Source organism: Zootoca vivipara, chromosome 7, assembly GCF_965207765.1.
Source record: "Zootoca vivipara chromosome 7, rZooViv2.hap1.1, whole genome shotgun sequence".
NCBI lineage: Eukaryota > Metazoa > Chordata > Lepidosauria > Squamata > Lacertidae > Zootoca > Zootoca vivipara.
In genome coordinates this window covers 60,789,249-60,804,639 of record NC_142590.1, presented here as the reverse complement: position 1 = coordinate 60,804,639, position 15,391 = coordinate 60,789,249, and positions in this window count along the sequence as shown.

The window sequence follows — 15,391 nt, the reverse complement described above, 5'->3', positions numbered from 1 at the left end:
CTAGCAGGGAGAAGCTTCAAGCCGAAGGCGAAGAGCGCTGGATTCTTCCGAAAATAAAACGATTGGAAAAGACTGTAAGTAACCTCACGATTTGGATTATAAAACAATTTGGATCTGGGAGCGAGGGGAGAAAAGAGGAAGCCACCCCCCCCCACGGCAACAAAAGAGACAGTAAATAGAAACCCGAAGCCATAAACAGAAGATTTGCAATTCAAAAGGATCCCTCAAAGGCATCAAAGAGAATCTCCCCTTTGATGCAGGGTGAGAAGGGGAGAGAGACTGTGGTTTATGACTGCCCTGCAGCAAGAGGTAAAGACTGAGAAAAATCTTTCTTTTCCTCGGGAGCCGGCAGCCCAGACAACCCAGTGAGTTGATCAGGATTTATGAGTCAATTTTTATTTCACTTTGTATTTTTGGATTTTGTGGAATTTCTTTTTTGGTTTAAATGTTTGTGAAATGTGAGTTCGAACTTTATTGTTAATAAGACTTGAAGAATGCAGCCAGCTTGTTAAAATGGAGTCGAGAAAATAAACTGTGATCATATTCCACCCCACGTGACAAGTTTTGACCTTGGCAGGATTGAATTATGTCAACAAAAAAGTGTTCCCCTGAGTTCCAGCGGTCTGTTTTGACCTTAATGTGGGAAACAAGAATAGAGCTATGTCAAGAGGAGACACGACGGCAAGAGTTACAGCAAAAATTTCAGATGGTGATGGCAGAATATGATTTTTTAGGAGATGAAGCTTTTGACACTGAAAAAGATGAATGTGAGAATGACAATGATGATGACTGTGATTTGGAAGGAAAAGATGAAGATGAGGACTGTGATGATTCAACACAAAATGAAGCACACCACGAAAAAAATGATGACTTTACTCTACAAAAAGTTGGATGGAGTGCCCTGCTTTTGAGGGGGGCACGATTGGTATTATTGGAACTCCAGAACGCCCACAGGGAAGAAGGAAAAAATATGCAGAGAAGAGAAGAAATTCAGGGGTCCTGTATGGTGGCCTGGATGGCAAAAGACTGTAAACAGGGGGTGGGGTGAAGGGAAAGTGATGTTGTGATTATATGGATGGATTAACAGGTTTATAACTGGTCTGCTGATTATGGAATTTGCTGGATTGGGGGGGTGGAGCCGGTAATCGGGGATGTAAGGTTAAATTGAGAATAGTTATAGTTTTAAAAGTGAATGGATCTTGGAAAATGTGAAAATATGAAGGCTTATAGAGGGAGAAAAAATTAGGCACGGGAAGATAAAATGGGAGTTTGATTTTTCAGTGATTTGAATATTAGATGAAAATGTTAACAATTGATTTATAAGTTGTATAAGATACAAAGGTGTATTTTTATAAAGTAAGAAACTGTTGCAGATGATAAAAAAGGGATGAAAACCGGGGAAGGGGGGGGAGGGGAAGCCCACAAAATATGGTTTTACAATCATGAATGTAAGAAAAAAATTTCTGTTTTGTATTGTTTTTTTCCTCTTTTTTGCCCTTTCTTTTTTTTCTTTTTTCCTATTTCTATTTTTCTCTTTTTTTTGGTATGACAATAGATGGTTGGATGGATGTCCTCCTGCGTACTGCCCTGGTTTGCTGGAGCTCCCTGGTGGCAGGGGGGGGCTTTGGGGTCAGGGGAGGGGGAGGAGGACAGAAATCCAAGCATAAAATGGACCATCTCTGACTGTTCACATACATGGGATACTTCTGTGGCAGGGGAGGACCCATGTGGGTGGGTAGGAAGGAGGTGGAAAAGGTGTTTATGTATGTACCTTTTTTTTGTTTTTTTGTATTCTGTAAAATTAATAAAAAGTATGTTTAAAAAAAAAAATCCCAAGGGAGTTCACAACAGAAAAATACAAAATGAGAATACAAAATACATAACAAAACAAAAACAAAACCCCTCCAAAAAAAGCCATAGAATGTTAATCAGCTGAACACCTGGTTCAAGAGAAACAGTTTTGCCTGGCGCTTAAATATATGTAATGAAGGTTTAGCCTCCCTGGGAAGAGCCTCCCCCAAACGGGGAGCCACCGCAGAAAAGGCCCATTGAATTCTGCACTAGCTGAAGTTTCCAAACTGTCTTCAGAGACAGGCCTTGTGTATAACACATTGCAGTAATCTAACCTAGGGGTTACCAGAGCATAGACAACAGTAGTTAGGCTATCCCTGTCCAGATAGGGGTGTAGCTGGGACACCAGCCAAACTGATAGAAGGCATTCTGAGCCACTGAGGCCACCTGAGCCTCAAGTGACAGCAATGGATCCAGAAATACCCCTTAACTGCATACTTGCTCCTGCAAGGTTTTATTTACAATCATGCAATATTATAGAATTGTAGAGTAGAAGGGAATGCCAAGGGTAATCTAATCCAGTGTTTCTCAACCAGTGTGCCTCCAGATATTTTGGGACTACAACTCCCATCATCCCTAGCTAGCAAGACCAGTGGTCAGGAATGATGGGAGTTGTAGTCCCAAAACATCTGGAGGCACACTGGTTGAGAAACACTGATCTAATCCAACCCTGTGCAATGTAGGAATCTCAACACAAGTCCCCCAACCAATTTGAAATCATACCGGACCCTGCTTAGCTTTGCAAATGTGCTAGCAGTTTTATTGCTGCACCACTAGGATTCATACGAATAACAAAGATAAATACTGTAGGTGGTTAGGCACATAGATGGCATCATATATGGAAAGGCAGGGGAAGGAGTTGGGAATTTTATGGACACAAAAATTAGGTTCTGATTTGCTCCTCTATATCAGTCAGTTCCTCCCACTAGAGAGCTAGGTGGTGGTGGTTTTAAAAATCAGCCTCTTGCTGCCACTCTTCCTGCTTAAACTCTCCTAAATTACCAGCACGTTAATCATTGATGAATGTGGCGCCATCTGCTGGGAACTTTGATTCATTGATGCTACAAAAGTTCTGGAACAGAATTGTCAAAGACATACAGTGGCACCTCGGTTTACAAACACAATTGTTTCCGGAAGTCTGTACTTAACCTGAAGCGTACTTAACCCGAAGTGAACTTTCCCATTGAAAGTAATGGAAAGTGGATTAATCTGTTCCAGACGGGTCCACGGAGTACTCAACCTGAAGCGTACTTAACTTGAGGTATGAGTGTAATTGGTTCCGGAAGTCCATACTTAACCTGAAGCGAACTTTCCCATTGAAAGTAATGGAAAATGGATTAATCCGTTCCAGACAGGTCTGCAAAGTACTTAAACTGAAAATACTCAAACCGAGGCATACTTAAACTGAGGTATGACTGTATTCAAAATATAATGGAGTTCAAGGATGGTTCTACTGGGAATTTTGGGTGCAGAAATAATCACCAAGATTAGCTACTAACTTTTACGCCCCCCACCCCCCCCCCACAACTGCTTTGCAGTGGCTAGAACTCAAAATGCACTAAAGCAATTGTCTGCCTTCATCTTCGGGTAGGTATAGAAAGCATCAGGAATATTTACTAGGAGTAATATATCGACCGAGCTAAAAGTGATACCCAGTCATAAATGTAACCACACCTTCATGCCCTGTGCAATTGCCATGCAATTAAAAAATATCTCAAAACAGGAGTGCCCTGCCAGATTTGAAATGGCAGGCTGGGTTGGGTAGGGGGAGTCCCAGGTTGGTGGTGCTCGTTGAAGGCTGCATCACCTCATGCAGGGGCTGATAGCATCCATTCCCTGCCCAGTGGGTTTGTGCTTTCAGTCAGGGCACACCAGCGTTTCTGAAGGAGCCCAGAGAAGGACCACCATAGCAGCTCTCTCAGGTGGATGGGGGTCAGTTCAGGAATAGATGGCCTTTTCTCCCTGGTGGCCTGGGCTTCCTGGGACACGAGCACATGGCTGACAACAAGATCATGCTGTGTGTTATTCTGCCCAGTCCCAACAGCTAATGGGGGGGAGGAGGAGGTAGGTAGAGAGCAATAGGGAGAGAAACGGGCAAAACAGAGAAGTAGCAGCTTTGTGGGTTCTTTTCTTTGTGCCCAGTGAATGGAATAGTCTGCCTTTCCAAGTCAGCCTAAAATTGGGCTTGGAGGTAGAAGGGGCTTCCCTTCTTATAACAAGCTCTGTGTTGATGCATGGAGACCATTTTCTCCCCCCTCCCCTCCCTCCACACCTTAATGGAGCATGAATCACCTAGCTTGCGAGGAATCACTCCTCTGTGTAAGCCGTTTGCAGGTGGTGGGAAGAAAATGGGGGGGACACAGCCATTAAACACAGATGAAAATGGAGAGACATCTGCCCAAAAAGAACATAAAAGAGGAAAAAATGAGCTCCTTGAGGCCCTTTGACTCCGTTCTTCCCCCTTTGAGAGAATGAAAGCTTCAAGTACTTTGGAGGAGGCAGCCTGGAAGGGAAAAAATGAGTTAGCTGTTTCAGAGTTGATGCGCAAAAACCTCTCGCTACTTACAGGCCAAGGGTTCCTTGCCTGTGAGGGGTGGACTTGCCACAGCAGGTCTGGGGCACCTACCACAGTGTGGATGGAGTGGATCTGAAAGGAACTGCATATTTTGCTTGTGGCAAATGGGTCTGGTGACTGATTTGGCCCAAACAAGAAGCAGCCATTTAGAGCACACAGGGTGGATCACTGGTCAACACAAAGAGGTCTGTCTGCTTTGCATTGCCCCTGTGATAGTGGGAGATGCGCACTCTGAAAACACAGGACACATCCCCATCATACCTTTGAAGCACTTGGCTTCCGCCCAAGAACCTGGGAAATGCAACTGATTCCCAGGACTAATATAGCGTATTATATTTCCCAGCATTCTTTGGGGGAAGCTGTGTGTTTTGATGTGTGATGTGGTTGTGACCATACATCCCAGCTTTGTAGTTACTTCCACTACCTCAAGATCTCCCTAGTTTTGAAGCTAGAGGTATTTTGACGTTCCTGGGTACTTCAAGTGCAAGGAAGCGACCTTCCTCAAATAATTCCTCCTCACCACCAGCTGGAGTCTAATTCTGTTACTTCCCTGGTCCTCACTTTACAAATCTGTGCCATGGACCTGAGCTGGTGCCCCAAGGCCATCAACATCAGCCTCCTGGTTTCAATAATTTTATTTCACTAAATAGGAGAAAGAAATAAGTTCCATTGAAAAGAAAATTAGGCTCATATTATAGTTGGTTCTTTTTTCAGCACTTGATTAATGGACAGCATTCTTCTAACACACATGGGCATCAGTTCCAGAGTGAAATAGTCGGACAGAAGGAGAGAGAGAAATGTACTTCCCAAACTCTCTTTTCAACCTGAGTTCTCAGAGCACGGGCAAAGGGGCAATGAAGAATCTTGGAGGTTCACTCAATCTAACATATAAGCAGGAAACAGTACTTAGCACTTGGCTAGGCTGGGGAAATCTCTGGAAAATCTGTAAAGCTGTGGCTTCTCCCTTCTTCCTTGCCAGACAGGAGGAAAGACACGTCTGTCTCTTCAAGCAACAGCAGCATGCAAAAGTACATGTGTTGGCTCACTTTGGGGCTTGTGGATAAAGAGAAGCTTCTTTGCCATGGAAAGAATTGGCCTTGACAAATGAGTTTCCAGTGTTACTTTAATTAAAAATACAAAACAGAAAATATATTTTTGGCTTCAATAGTTATATCAATATTTTGGCATTCTCTAGTGTTCCTGTTCTTCTTTGGCACTCTTCATTGGGTGAATTTCCCTCAAATTAGTGGGGAAGTTGGTTTTATAAACCCTACACGGAGATTTGCACACTCTGCAAAAAAGTGTTATCTATAACACTGGAACCACTTATGAATTGGATTGTTCCCCCTCCACAAAAAAATAAATAAACGTTGGGAATCTGAGGTGATATACCCAGGCAGCAGAAGTTGCCCCAGTTCTAGTCACCACACGGAGGTAGCTTAAGGTCCAACAAGTTTACTGTTGCAGGAGATAAAAGCTTCAGTAATACAGTTCCGGACATTGATATATACATACAGCTTGTAGCCTTTGCAGATACAGATATATACAAAGCACGAAGTATTTCTGTTCCAGCAATTCCAAGACATAACACAGACTTTGATTCACTTCACAAAACTCAGTGACTGACTGATGAGCTGACATGATTCATTCACTTATATATAGATGGCACTGGGCTGTTGCCATAGCTACTGGCTCAGCTGCCCCTGCCCCTGCCCCTGTTGTCTTATCTCATACATGGATTGACTTGTGCCCATGAAAATTTTTTACCTCCATGTCATGTTCTACAAAACATCAGGGCTGTATGTTGAAATGTCTTATCCCTAAGTCCATATTCAAAAAAACTTCCTTTGTGGTTCCTTAAAATAAAGAGAACAGAAGTCCAGCTATGCAACTTTGCTTGCATGAGGCATTGTTAGCAAATGTACAGGAATTCTAGCTTTTTACTGTAATAAAATCCCCTGCTGTTTGATTTCAATGCAAAATCCAATTCCTCTGGGGAGGACAGAGGCAGGACAGAGGAATGGGGGAAGCATGAAGATTAGTTCTGGAAGAACGGGGGGATGAGACTGACACAAGAGTGCTGATCCATATAAGACATTTGAAGGGAACTAGGAAATTGGAGCTGACTCAAAGGGGCTTGCAAAAAAGGAGGCAATGGGAGGCATGGGAATGGGGTGGAAGATGAAAGCAGGGCCACGAAAGGGCTTGAAGAATAGGAAGGGATGGTGTTTAGTTAGTTAGTTAGTTAGTTAGTTAGTTAGTTAGTTAGTTAGTTAGTTAGTTGCAATGTGCGGGGGGAGGAAGATTTGGGTTATCATGGGAAGGAGTTGTGTGCAAGGAGAATTGCACAAAAGGAGAAGAGGCATGGATGTGAAGGTGAGAACAGAGGGCATAGCAGGGCTGCAGAATAGCAGAGAGAAGTAGCTTCAGAAATGGAGTTGGGAAGGTGAAAAAGGAGCTTATTGCTTCGAATACTACCCTCCCCCCCCCGTGTGTGTGTGTGTGTGTGTGTGTGTGTGTGTGTGTGTGTAACTTTTAACCTGCTCCAGAATTTAGTTATCCAGAACCCATTTATGCTGGGGAAACTTCTTTTCAAGAACCGAAATCTTTGATGTCCTGTAATCGATTGTTAGACAACTGTGCTTGACCCAGGTCTAGAGTGGAATAAATAACTGCATCATCGGCATACATTAGGATACAGATTTTTTTGATCTCCTAGCTTTGAAATGTGCCCTTCTGGGTCATTGAAGACATTTTCAAGACCATTTAGAAACAGACTGAACAAAGCAGGAGGAAATAGATTGAGAACATGGCACTGGGGGAGGCAGATTATCTACTCCTCATGGCATTTCTTCAACTTGAAGATCCACACACACACACCTACCTGATTTTAGTCCCGGAGTGGAGAAAATACTGTATTAGTGAGATCTAAGAACCCACTCGGAATTTATTTCTGTCCTGAGAATATACTCTCCAGTTAGTTCGGTAGACAGTATCACGCCAGAAACAGTGGCATTCCTACTTCTGGCCACGAGATGGTAGCATGCAGCAAGACTGGAGGTAAAGCTCCCAAAACAACACACTATCGTAAGGCTTTAGAAACCTGATTGTGCCATCTCACACTAGGCAGTGAGATCAACAATATTATGCGCTGTTGAACAGCCTCTACTACTAGCTTAAGCACACACATAATAAGAAAGTAAGATACCTTGTGTTCTAAGTCTGAGGAATGCAAGGACAAGAACATGCAGACAGTGGTGCCCTGTGTCACACTAAACTTTGGCTTGCTCCCCCCCCATACTCCATTCTATAGCATTGTTATAGTGTTCCCTGCAGTGTGGTGCCCAGTGCAGCCAAACCAGTCATGCTACCCTAAAATCACCTCTGATGCAGATTAACAACGAGAGGGTCCCTCCAGACATCATTTTCATTGTGCATTCATGATCATTTGTATTCATAATGGACTCCAAGAATTCAGCCCCATCTAGCATGGCCAATGGTGAAGGAACCGATCCCACCTTATATCCTGTTTGTCAGTTCAAGGAAAAAATCGGCATGAAAGGAGAATTCCTAGATGCCACGATCCACGTTTGAGGCAAGTACACTTCTGAAGTTTGCATACTGGATGTGCATCAAACCCTTTGGTTTGATGAAACCTTTGGGCTGTTCCATATAAATCTCTTTTGAGATCTGGCCATGCAAAAATGTGGTTTTGAAGTCCATTTGTTTGGAAGCTGCTATGCTCAAAAGCAGCCTAACGGTGGTGTAACTGCAAAAGTTTCATTGTAGTCTTCCCTATATTTTTGTGAGTAACCGTTTGCCACAAGTCTTGCTTTGTAGCACTCAGTTTCCCCTTCTGCACCCTGCTTTACCTTCAACACCCACTGACTTCCAACTGCCTGCCTGCCAGGGGGCAGCTTGGTGAGAGTACCGGTCTGCTTCTGATGCAGTGCATCAATCTATTCCTGTGCTGCATCCCTCTGCAGGCAAGCCTCAGCAGCTGGCATCTGCTCAATCTCTTCCCAAGTGGAAGGTTCTCGGGATTGCACTGATTTTGTGAGGTGGGGCAATTGTGGGGCTGGAACACCTTTGTTGAGCACCTGACACCTCACTCTGGAATCTCATTAGTCTCTTCATCACTCTCCAATGCAAGCATCTCATTCATCATCAGTCTCCTCCCCTCTGGCTGGGCTGCTTCTTGGAATCTGCTCTTCTGCTTCTCCTTCCTGTTCAGCATCTGGTGTGACAGTAGATCTGGACTGTTATACATCAATTCAGGAAAGTTCACAAGGGCTTGTGTTTCCTCCTCTGAGTCATCAGAAAAGTCTATTGCAGTTCCTCTCTTCTTAGCTTTCCTATGTTCATCAAAATCAGGCATCCCCAAACTTCGGCCCTCCAGATGTTTTGGACTACAATTCCCATCTTCCCCGACCACTGGTCCTGTTAGCTAGGGATCATGGGAGTTGTAGGCCAAAACATCTGGAGGGCCATAGTTTGGGGATGCCTGATCAAAATAAACCACACGTCTTGTCCTGACTTTCTCTGTATTCAAGTTCATTACTCTGTATCTGTTGCTCCCTGGAGCATAGCCAGACATAAGTCTCTTCTGCTCTGGAATCTAATTTCTGACTACTCCCCTTGGGTACATGTAACATGCCAAGCACACATACATGACACACATTAGGTACTCTTCCATGTCAAAGTTTAAAAAGTGTATGTGTGGTTCCCTTGCTTGGCAGTCTATTTTGTAGATATATTGCAGTGGCTACCTGCATCTCCCCACATGCTTTTAGGAAGGTCAGAGTCACGCAACATGCTCCAAGCCATTTCCAGAAGAGATTTAATCTTTAAATGACTGAGCTTTGTTGTGGGATGTGGCTAATACTCTTCATATGTGTTATCCCTTCCTCACTCAGGAGGAATTTCATGTGGTGCATGTTGGTTCAAGGAAAAATACGTATAAAAAGGATAATTCCTGAATGGCATGAACCAAGTACATTTTGGTGAGAGAACCCCAGCAGAGACTTAAAGTCATAAAATATGCAGCAAAGTGTGGAAATATAGGCTGTTAGACCTTTAAAATATGTCCTTTGCATTCCAAAACCTCCCTCTTCTCCCAGCATAGGAAAAGACCACACTTTTGTTAAGTTAAAAATTGGTTTACGTAGAAACTCTTCAAAGGTTAGGTCCATGTGCTGTTCCATACATCGGTCAGAAAAGTCACACAGTCAGTAAAACATAGTTTAGTTCCAAATTATTGGTACAGGAACACAAGAGTGGTTGGCAAGAGCCATGCGGTCAGAGCTGGAGCAACCAGCTCAAAACCTCTTCACACATTGAGCGTCTCATGGAGACAGGGGGGTGGGTGAACAATTGGCTTGATTTCCTATAATATCCTTCAGGGGGGGTGGACATAAGTAAGCCTGGCAGGACAATTTAGTATCACTGGAAGACGAAGGTGGGGACAGGGGGAGCGGTTCGCTCCTGGTGTCGGAGCAAGTAGCTCCACCACGGCTTAGTATACAGTATTAACCCCTTCAGACTGTGCATGTTGGTTATATGAGGCTGGTTCTCTGACACTACTTTCTGTCTCCCTGACTTCTAATTATAAACCACACCTCCAAAGTGAAGATGCAGAAGGTGTTCCATGCACTGCTCAGTGTTGTCATGGAAACCCAGATCTTCACACGGGTCCTAGACACAAAAGCGTCTTTTGCAGGAACATCGGGAGAAACTCCCAGTTACTAGGAATCCAGATTGCACACTAAAATGCCCATTGGCATTTTAATGCAACTCATGCCTTGGGGAGAGGGAGAGAGATATATATACAAGTGTCACACAGATAACACTGAGAATATTTAACCGGGGGGGGGGGGCTTTTGGCGCGCACACACACACACACAAACACCTAGGTGTGGCAATGAAATGACAAATGTATGGTCATTTCCTTGTGGCCTGTAAGGAAGAAATTTACAGCAGAATTGTTAACTGGTGTGCTAAATGCTAGTGATCTATCTGAAACCATCTACCTCCTATAAAACAAAAAGAAATATGTTATATGCATAAGGGTGCTAAATTTGTAGCAGTTGCACTGAAGCCAAAAAGGAAGTGTGTTGAAATATCTGTTATAAATTGCCAGCACATCCATTTGCATCATTTTATTTATGTCTGCCGTTTGGTTGGAAGGAGTTAGATACAGTAGCTTCTGCTTTTATTGTTTTGTTTTAATCTTTCATACGCATGGTACTGCAGTGACCTTGCTGATTAAAAGCTATAAATCTGATTTGTAATTCATTGCCATAACACACACATTTGAGAATCCATAAATTCAAAATAAGCATGTGCTGTAACAACAAACAGGCAACAAAGCAAACGAAATCACCTCTCCCAGGGCAGGCATTTTCCCCAGACTTATGAATTTCATGAGCAGGGCTCTTTGTTGGGTGAGTTGCACCCTGAGTGAGGATGGATCCAGGCCCCAGGCATGCTACCATTTTATTTTGGACTTTGTTTATTGGGTGTGTTTTCCCCCCTTTAAAAAAGGCAAAACATGAGGAATTATAAGGTGGGGTTGTGGAAGGAACGGCACGCTTTTTTCCTAAGGGGTGGGAATGTACTGTTGTGGGTACGTTCTGGGATTGTGTTATGGAAGAATATAAAAATAATGAACCAAAGTAGTACTAAAGACCCACAATTACTGCTTTTTTGGTCATAGCTGCTCAACAGATAGTGGCAAAAAGGTGGCAGCCAGAAGAGCACTGTTTGAAAGCAGAGATTTGAAAGCAACTCGTTATTTAAAAAGAGTAACTGTGCAAACATCAAAAGCTGGAAATGAGGACATATTCTTATTATTTAATAAATTTTTATATCACCCTTCATCTGAACATCACAGGGCAGTTTACATATGCTTATAGACTTGGAGAATAAATGGCACCCTATTATTGACCTTGTGAATAGGAAACTAGCTGGATACCATCAAAGACTCATGGATAGCTATGGCATGATATATTTCAGAAATGAGGTTTGATCTTTTTAATTGCTGGTTTTAATTTTTAATTTTTGTGTAGTTTTATAATTATAATATTATAATGGTTGCAAGCCGCTTTAGTATTTTCTAAATAATTAAAAGTGAATCCCATAATGCAGGTGGTGTGGAGTGTGGATGGGTGCAAAAAGGTTAGCTCCCAGGTGTCTTAAAAGTGGTGGAAGACTGACAGGCAGACTAGATAATGTATGACATGTGAAGTGTATCGCTTCTAGATAGCCTAAGTGCATATTATGTTCCACAACAGTGCAGCCTTAAGGACTGCACCAACTTTTTCATTACATATGAGGGGCAATTTATCAAGGCAAAACACAAAGCAGCTTGAGAATACATGTTGGCCATCCCTAAGCATTCACAATCCAATCCATGTTTACTCAGAAGCAAGACCCACTGTTTTCAGGGGGCTTACTTCCTAGCAAGTGTGTTTAGAATGGTAGTATAGCAGCACAATCATATACAGGTGAAACTCGGAAAATTAGAATATCATTGAAAAGTGCATTTATTTCAGTAATGCAACTTAAGAGGTGAAACCAATATATGAGATAGATGCATGACATGCAAAGCAAGATATGTCAAGCCTTTATTTGTTGTAATTGTAACTATTTGTCATCAGGCGGGTCAATTATAAATGGAATGTAATTAATGAAATGTAATAGCGATGTTTATTTTTGTTTATTTTTGTATTATTGTAACTATTTGTTTTATTACTGTGGAATTTCCAAAAGAAAGCATTTGTAAAAATTAAAAGAAAAATAAATAATAATAAGTTGCATTACTGAAATAAATCCACTTTTCGGCGATATTCTAATTTTCCGAGTTTCACCTGTACATATCCACACAGAGCCAAGTCCCATTTGCTTCAAAAGAGCTTACTCCTAGGAAGCAGAGGATTGCTGCCATCTTCATCTTTTTTTAATGGAACTGAATGTGTACTTGCTGCAATGAATAGAACCATCTATCATCTTCAATGAAAGATGCCAGAAGAGGGTTGCATAACTGACAGTTGTAGTACTATTAGTCTGATAGTTATCATAGATCAAAGGATGTTCAAGTAATTATGATTACCATTGCTGTTGCAATAAATCGCTACTGAGAAGATGATGAGTTGTCTGCAGTAGTAACACAGCTGTAAGAAGAAGTAGCCCTCTGGGCACTAGGACTTAAATTATTTTTACTGCTGCTGTCCCTTGGCAATGTTTGGCCATACTGTCTGTCTATCAGGAAGGGTCACCAATGAGGATGAACATGGCCTTTCCCTGGTCTGAGGGTGTGTGCTTTCCAGAGGCTTACCTTCCCTTGCAATTGTGGGATGTTAAACGGACACCCTATTAAGCATCCAGAGAATCCAGACTTTCTGCTCTAAAACCTTAACCTCAATTTGATGCCATTCGCTCTCTAGTTTCAGTTGTTTAAGAAAATCAGATTCATTGGTAAAACTGGGAAGAATTGTGCACAGTAAATAAATGCACATTAACTCAATTTTCACAATTCATTCAGCATGTGTGTGTTTTGTGGTGCACACACATACTGCACACCTGAGCAGCAGTGATCCTTGAGCCTTTTCTAAGAACTGGGATATGCAGAGTGCTAATGTCTCTGCAAGTGGCATTTCTTCCTTAAGATATGCAAGCAACTCCACCTCGTTTCCCTTGTTATGAAAAGCCATCTTCTCTATTTTGCAGAAGGACTACTAGAAATGAAAAGAGCAAATTCCATGCATGCTTCATTGGCTAACGTTTTAGCGGCCTGGAGCAACAGCTCAGATCCCTTTTGTAGCCGACTTCTCCTTTTTCTTACTGAAGATCACTGGCAGCCACCTTCCCCACAACTTTCCTGTCTACCTCTTTTTTTAACTAGGCATTTTCATAGCCTTCTCCCATTACCCTGACTAGCCACCATTGTTTTGTTGCTCTGCAGGGTTTTCACTCCAAGAAAGGTGCTGCTTTAGCACATTTATCTCTGGGCAAGCACAGCAAGGGCATGAGCAGCACAAAACGCTGAAGGATCAGAACTGGGCTTGGTGGGGAAACAAACACCTCATCATTTTTCTTGCCTGCACTTGCAAGAAGGATGCCAATTTGTTCAATAAAAAGTGTGTATGCCTGTTTCATGCAGGCCCGCACACCTAACAGGCACCAGTTCAAAGCAACTGGCCAGAAACCAGAGCTGCATATGAAAAGAGAATGTATCCAGTACTCTTCTCACCTTGGATGTACTACGGTATTTCCTCTCAGGTCTGGCAAAGAATTGAGTCATTAACAGTGTCCTTTACAGCGTGAATAAAATGATTTTTAAAACCCTCCAAGCAGGTTCTCTGTGAAGGGAGGCAGACACATTTTAAAACAGTAGCACAGTATTTCTCCAGAACCATAAGAAAGCTTAGGGTGATGGCTACCTTTCTCCATCCTACTCCCTTCCTCCCAGGGTATGGGGCCATGTGCAGCCTTGCTGCAATTTAACAGCAGCCCAAGAAGGCATACCTACACAAGCAAACTATCACCATGTACGTCATTAACCACAATTTGAGTGCAGCAGCAAGCACACCAGCATTTCACAGTACAAATCCTAGAAGTTCAATAGATTGAGTTCAACAGATCTTGCTTATCTTAGCTGAGACGTCTTATTCCCGGCTAAGTGTAGACAGTACTACAACCTTAGCTTTTCAAAAGCAACAGCAGGCATGTCCTGATCTCTTGTGCCTTTGGAATCTAACCTTCACCCTGACTGAATTTTGCAGAATTGCTGGGACTTCCCTTTTGTGTGTTGCCACACATCATGAGCTTTCCTCCAAGGATATCAGTGGCTGTCCTGCTTATCCCAACATGTCTCTAATGTAGGTTAGGTAGACACTAGGTCAGTCACTTATAAGGTGACTTGCCCAGGATCTTCCGATTATCTTCATGGCTCAACAGGAATTTCAACCCACACCTCCCTGGTCCACACTCCATATTCTTTCCATACCAGCTCTCACTAGTGAGAAAAGAATGGGAGTATTCACACCTCTCTAAAATGCATTAACCATTAATTCACTGGTATTTTGTCAATGCTGCTTAGACAAACCAGAGTGATATGCAACTAAGCCAGACTCAGAGCAGAGTCACTGAAAGTGGTGAACATGACAGTTAGGTCCATTAATTTTAGCTGATCTACTCCAAGTAAAGTTTAATGGAATACCACCCATAGTGATTGTCCTCAAATCTCTATCTCCACTTCTGGCTTCCAAAACTTGCTCACTCTACCAAGCCACACTTGGGTCCTGCTGCTGACTTGGGTTTTGTAACCACAGCAATACTTGCTTTGTAGGCAGGAGATTTATGTGTCATGCTGAGCAACAAACCAACTAACAAGGTAGACCGGCAAAGAGGACTCAGAAAATACTGCTCCTTTTAGATAAATCAAACAAGTACTCTTTCATGAATTCCTGAGCTACCAAATGACTCAGCTTCACAAGGGGAGCTTGCAATTATCCTTGTTCAATAGACTATCCCAAGATCTAGCAGCCAAAAACTCCTCTCTTCATCCCCTGCAGTTGAGCCCTCCAGGTGAAACCCAGAGTCCCTTGTAAACACAGAACAGAGCAAACACTACACACTCCCAATTAGACAACAACTCTGGCACAGGGGAAACAATGAAGAAAGGTGCTAAGAACACTGTGTGCGCATGCATGTGCATGTTTCTTGGAGGAGGAGGGTGACACTCTATGGCAGTGACATCTTTAGAGCCAAGACAGTAAGTATTATATAGTTCACAGATCGTGAAGCTGAGGCTCCAATACTTTGGCCGCCTCATGAGAAGAGAAGACTACCTGGAAAAGACCCTGATGTTGGGAAAGATGGAGGGCACAAGGAGAAGGGGACGACAGAGGACGAGATGGTTGGACAGTGTTCTCGAAGCTACGAACATGAGTCTGACCAAACTGC